The sequence below is a fragment of the Athene cunicularia genome (genome assembly GCF_003259725.1).
Source record: "Athene cunicularia isolate RWA chromosome 1 unlocalized genomic scaffold, athCun1 chr1_part1, whole genome shotgun sequence".
Classification (NCBI taxonomy): domain Eukaryota; kingdom Metazoa; phylum Chordata; class Aves; order Strigiformes; family Strigidae; genus Athene; species Athene cunicularia.
In genome coordinates, this window is record NW_020799091.1 from 56693067 (window position 1) to 56699409 (window position 6343).

The 6343-nt window shown below is 46.4% G+C and overlaps 1 long non-coding RNA gene across 1 annotated transcript; it reads right to left on the reverse strand.

Moving 5' to 3' along the window:
* Positions 1-3895: 3895 nt before the first annotated feature.
* On the reverse strand, positions 3896-6108 carry LOC113477091. The gene is made up of 2 exons (XR_003397842.1): positions 4800-6108; positions 3896-4115 (listed from the first exon to the last, which is right to left on the reverse strand). It is a non-coding gene; the product is annotated as an uncharacterized LOC113477091 (long non-coding RNA).
* Positions 6109-6343: the final 235 nt, after the last annotated feature.

The following is a 6343-nucleotide window of genomic DNA, read 5'->3' on the forward strand; positions in this document are numbered from 1 at the left end:
ACAACATGGTTGGTTTTTTTTTAATCAAAGGAATTACAAATTTGTTTTTAATCTTTGGGGTTACTCTTAATGCTGAGAAAGGATCCAAAGCTGTTTAAAACTGCATTCACATTACAAGCAGGCAGTAAATTTCAAACTGCTAGTCAAGCCCATTGTTACTCCATGTGAACAACACCACAGAGAAGAGGCTCAGCAAAATTTTTGTCCATGTGCTGCAGTTCTTCAATACATTTCAGGCACAGCAAGTGCTCTGGACCTCCCTGATTTTGGAAGTCACTTCTCTGGTTCCTGGACAGATGACCCTCCAGTCATGTGGAACCTCTGTAGGCATCATACAGGTGCTGAGAAGCAATCCTAGAGATCGTGGGATTGTGTTAACTACCTCTTAACCCTACAAGTATGATAACTCCAGGAGTTCATCAGCAAGGCTCCAAGTCAAAAATAATTTCTGTGCAATGGGGTGAATAACAGTGTGAGTTTAGATATTTACTCAGACCTGCTTACCTGGTTCTGTAATGTCCTTGTCCCCAAGGCACTTGAGGAGGTAATAAAACTTTTACATCAGCACAATCTGAGTTCTCCCCAGCACGGAGTCTCTTTCAGTATTTCTGTAGGGTTTTGTTTACTTTCAGACTACACTGGAATATACTTTGGGGTTTGGGTTTTTTTGCACTCTCTCTGTGAATTTCACATTCTCATCCTTTCCCTACTTAAAGAACTCTTTCCAGTTGTCTGGATCTCTGCCACTTTGATGCAGTCCTGCAGAACCCTTCAGTCCGTGAAATCACAGGAAAAACACAATTCCCACAGAGACATCACTCTGTGGCGTCAAAGCAGTTGAGATTCCTGTGCTAATAAGAAATTGCATTAAGTGGTATCACTTCATAGCATCCAAGTGCAATGTCAATTTCACAAGCGCAAGTGCAATCACAATTTCACTTCGCGAAATGTGCACGTGCCCTCCTTGATAACTACTGCTGTAGTTTAGGGCTGTGTCTCATGAACTGCTTGAAACACTCTGCAAATAACTCTGCTTCCCAGCCTTCACTTGCCCTCCCTGCTGCAGACACAGCATAGACTCTGTATAGCTCTGAGGTGGTGATGCTTAACTCCTAGTTTTTACATGATGCTTCTGTCAACAGGCTTTTACCATCCTGAGGATGTGAAAAAGTTAAAAGTTGTATCTGATCCAAACCATCAGACAGAGGAAGCCAGACATGATTCCCACGACAAAGGGACTCTCCCTCTGCTAATGTGGGACCTGCTGCATGTTTCCCCAGTCAGACCTGCATTGCAGCGAACAACTTTGCCAGGGTGTCAGGGGTCAGGACACTGGGTGCATCAATAGGCCTTAATGGCCCTGATCAGCCTCACCTGGGGCCTCCACCCACATCCTCTGCCCATTGCCTGGGACATCCATTTAAGCTCAGGCCTGCGCATTCAGCATTGCTTTAAGTTCTATTACTGGAGATGTACTTGTCTCTTGTCTTATTAGTGTTCTTCTCTCCTGGTTGGTCCTTGGTCTACTGTCACAGCTTTGTATCCAGCTCTGTCTCTTGCTGCTTGACCTGACAGGAGTCCCAGGACAGACCTACACCTGAGTCATCATCTTGTCTTCAACAGTCTGGGGCTGTTGATAGATTATGATACCAGCACCCAGGTCTGCTCACCTTGTTCAGATCCTGCAGGACTCTGTCCTGGTAGTAAGGTAAGAGTCACCCCTGCCTGGGCTCTAAGACTCCTCTAGTGTGGTTGGGGGAAGTTCAGGCTGCCCCCAGAGAGCCCTAAGGATTGGATGGCTGGTGGAAGGTGATAGGGTGGGCTGACCAACAGCAAGAAGCTGGGATGAGGGACTGAAGCTATCAGTGAGGCTGGACAAGGGTGAAGCAGTCAAGCCATCCCTGAGCAGTCCCTTGCCTGGGAATAGAGCTTGAGGGATGAAAACAGGGGTTCCTAGAGCAGCCTTTAAAGGTGAGAAAGGGATCAAATCAGGCTATACTGTGGTGGGTAAAGGCTCAGACCTTCCCTGAGGAGACCCCAAAGGCTGGAAGGGTGTCAAGTCATGCTGGAATGGGAATCCAGCCTCCCTGGTGGAGCTTGTGTGGCTGGGTGAAGGTGAAATCAAGGTATCTCAGAGCAGACATGCCCAGGGTAGGGATCAAGGTGTCCATGAGGCCAGGGGTTCAGGAAGGATGTCCCTGAGCAGCCTGGGAAGCTGGGGAGCACTGGAAGCTGGTGGTCAGAGGGGCTGAGGTGGCACCTATGACAAGCCACAGTGGCCTGGGGATTTTAAGCCCTCCATGAGCAGCCCCAACAGCTGGGGTGATTCAGGCTGTCCCAAAGAAGCCTTGAAAGCTGTGTGGTTGCAAAGGGCCAGGTTGTCCTTGGGGGTCAAGGAGATCATAATGTCCCAGAGCAAGCCAACCTGGCTTGGTGATTAAGCCCCTCCTGAAGCCAGGTAGAGGATGAGGTCAAGCCCCACTAAGAATGGGCTTGGGTTGCCCCTGAGGAGCTTCTGAGGCCAAGCAGGTTCAGGACTTTCCTGAGGACACCTGATGATTGGGGAATGTGAATGATGCTGACTGGGAGGTTCATGCTCCTGAAGAAACAGAGGCCACGTAGCATGTACGGGTTTCAAGACACCCCTGAGGCCAGGAGGCCAAGATAAGGATCAAGCCATCACTGAAGCAAATCTCTGTATGGTAGGGTCAACCCTGAGGAGCCTTAGAAGGGGAAGGGAGTTCCTGCCACCCCTGAGGAGCCCCAACAAGCACCAAAGCCTGGGGAGCTGGGTGTGGGGTTGAGACCAAGGTGCCCCAGAGGACTAGGGAGCTGGCAACTTGGACCCCATCTGGCTTCCCAGTGTTTGTGGCTGGGCTTTGAGGCTCCTCTGGTGTGCTTGACAACCCCCTGGCCTCCAACTCTTGATTCTTAGGTGAATCTGGCATGACAGATCTTTCCTCACAGTTGAGATTTTTCTGTAGGTACTTAGCAGAAAGATGTATGATGAAGATATTGACTTGGCTGACTCCAAGGCTGAATTTCTGTCTCTCAGTGCATTGAGCAGAATGCTGATAGAAGCAAAGGCTGTTTACAGAATATATAACAGATACTTCAAAGAGTTTTTCTAGCTTTGAGTTCTTCAGTCACAGGCTTTTGTGCATAATGCATCTAATGTTCTATAAACCTGATACAATACATTCCTTATTAGATAAAGGCAGAAGGATTATAGTTACTCCAGTTTCCTGCCTGTGTTACAGCTTAAAAGTTAGGTGATGATAGAACAATTTAGGATTCCTGTCTACATCTGCAGTTATGTTAGAAGAGAAGGTAACTGCTGTAAAGAAAGGATTGAGGAAATTCTCGGTACTGAAAGCTACAGTTCTCCAGGATCCCCTCAAAATAATGAGAGAATAAGTTGCCCAGTATTCCAGTGTCTTATAAACCTGCTTAATTTTGTGCATGTTTATAGCTTTAGTAACTGCAACAGGAGTGTATATTGAGAATTACAGCACTAAAAATGTAAAATGGCATTACAGACATGCAAAATGAGGGTCTCTGGTTTTATCCAAACTCATGTCCTTTAATTATTCTAGATACTTTATTTTTGCAATTTCAGTTTTGTATATCTACAATTTCTTTAGCAATGAGTGATTTATGTTAATCTCTCTGATTTTTGAAATGTTCAATGGTAATTGTTTATAAACTTGATCCATTAGATAATTTCATTTTCTTACAGAAATAAAATTTTATATTTTGTGTGCAGTACCCACTTCAATACAGAATAGGCAAAAAGACTTAGTAAAATCTGTCAGTCAAAATCAAATCATACTAAAAGCAGAAAACTTCATGTGCCAATGGAAAAAGATTAGCATTCTTGAGGCTTCCCCCCCCTCCCCCAGTCCTGTCCATATGCGAGGAGCCTTAGCTTCACTTGGAAGTCAGCTTGTGTTGGGCTGTTTCTCACTGTATCAAGCTCTTTGTGCACCCAGCTGGCTGCAAAGTTTCTCTTTGCTGCGGTGTCTCTGTGTAATCCCAGCCAGTTTCCCTTTGCAGCTGTGGGGGGCCTCGTTTGATGTGCCTCTGTAGGTGGCTGCCGATCCTTCAACCAGAGCCTGCAAACAGAATCTCTTCTGTAGAGGAAAAGAAAACACCCTGGTGATGCCATGTGAGTGTTTGCTTTATGCATGCAGGAGGAACTGACGTCAAGTGCCTCAGGATATTGTTCTAATGCAGTAACACGATGTTGTGGTTTGTATCTCTGTGCATCTAATATACCTAATGCAGAGCCTGTGGTGAAGGACAATGTGGTCTACACCTCCTTTCTGCTCTTGCTCTCTTTTACTTTCAAGACTCTCCACGTGTACTGAAAAAAATCTGCCATGTCTGTGAGTATCAATTGCAAATATGGTGACCTCCCTTAGACATACTAAAACCAGTTTTCTTGCATTGTTCCCATCTGTGTAGTTGCAGGCACTGTTAATATGGCAGAGAAAATGCATGAATGTGCAACAGAGGTGACCCAACGCTGATGTTATTTTTGCTACTCACTTGAAAGGAAAGGGAGAGAAGTCATTTTGCATACCTTTAGCATGCAACAGAGATGAGCCTGGTGTTCTTTACATCACCGTTTTTACCTCTTTCCACTTTGAACATAAGTACTGATACAAGAAGCTTAAAAAGTGATGTCAAAACCCAATAAAACTAGGCTAGGCTTTTCAATATTATGTATGTGTAAATGCAAGTAGGAACTCGTGTTGCACTGAGGGGACCATGCAGCTAGAGTTCTATGAAAATACATTGGGGTGAAGCCAGTGCCCAGCAGTTTTTCTCCTCCTCCAGTACCTCCCTGAGGCATGGGAATATGCCAGTTGTTCTGGGACATCCTGGCTCTCGCTGCAGGATGTGAATGTATGTGGAGCCTGGGGGAATCTACTGAGGACTGTACAGGTATGGGATAAAAATGTAAGGGTTGATGCAACATGGGAGTTGAGGGATTGATGTGCTCTGGTTGTACCTCCCTAACTGGTTACTGCAATTACGCAGTAATCTGACTGTGTAGATGTCCTCTTACCCTGCTTGAGGACCCAGCCTGTATTTAAATTCTAAGGGATTTATTCCTAATGTAACTATGTATATTGCCCATTTATGTTTTTCCTATGGATGTCATTTTTAATTCTATCTTCTAGCCCCGTTGAGATCCTGTGGCAAAGGATGTCATGGGTGAATTGCAAACTGCCTATGGCATACTCCCTTTCCTCAGTTAGGAATAGTTGTCATTCAGCTTCAGAAACCGTAGTCTTGATCTGCTACTGAAGTGAGGGTGAAGAGGAGGCTCCGGTCTACCCTCCTTTCCTGCATCACCATTGTTTTAGTAACACTAAAGAAAAAAAACCCTGTTGTTCCTTTGCCTTGTGAACGCTGATTTGAACATCTTGGATGACCTCTTTTCTACATTTCAGTGTTGTGAGCAGCTTTATACCTCTGTTGTATTTTAACAAAAATCCAAGATGGTAACAGCGACGCTTCTTAAGCACTGTCCTCACAGTAGAAATCTCATAGTGTTTCTGGGGACAGATGATGATTTACTAGGGAAGGGCACAGTTTTGTCACCTCCATCAGCCAAGACCCAGGATATCTGCAGCAGTGAACGCGAGCCCAGCTGCACAGGTAATTTCCGAAGAGGTTGACTCAGAGTATCCTGTGCCAGAGAGCAGAGCACTAAGTAGTTCCTGCGGACGACTGGAAGCAGAGGATTAGCGGCACCCCTCTCCTGCCAGCCTTGCTTGCATTTCATATTGCAGGAGCTTGGAGCGTGCCGGGCTGGCAGTTAGGCTTTTCACCTTTACTCCAGGGCAGCCCAGAGCGTGGCGGAATCTTTCTCCTTGCACTGATGGGCCTGTGCTGCTGTAACTCTCAGCAGCCGCGCAGCTGCAGACAGCCCTATACGTGCGCATGCCCTTACGCCGTTGATGCCAAAAGCTTAAAAACAATTTAGTTAACATACCAATATCCCAATAATGGGCCCCTTTGCACAAGCTTCACACCGACAAGCTAAGCAAGCCTACGCGCTGAAGAGCGACCCTTCCCCAGCTCAGTACGCCGCGTACTGACAAGGTAAGCGCGTCCGTGCGCGGAGGCAGCCCCACAATGTAGGCATCGGGTTTCCTGGAAACAGGCAGGTACTTAACTCGTGCATTAGGTTCGCTGGAAATCAGCGGGTCCTTCTCGGGAATTACACAAGTATTCATTCTTTTTAATGTATATAATGAGGGTGCCTTTGGGCACGCACGTCAGGCGGAGCGACCCCCCCCGTGCGCGGAGAGGCGTGCCTGCTGCTTAA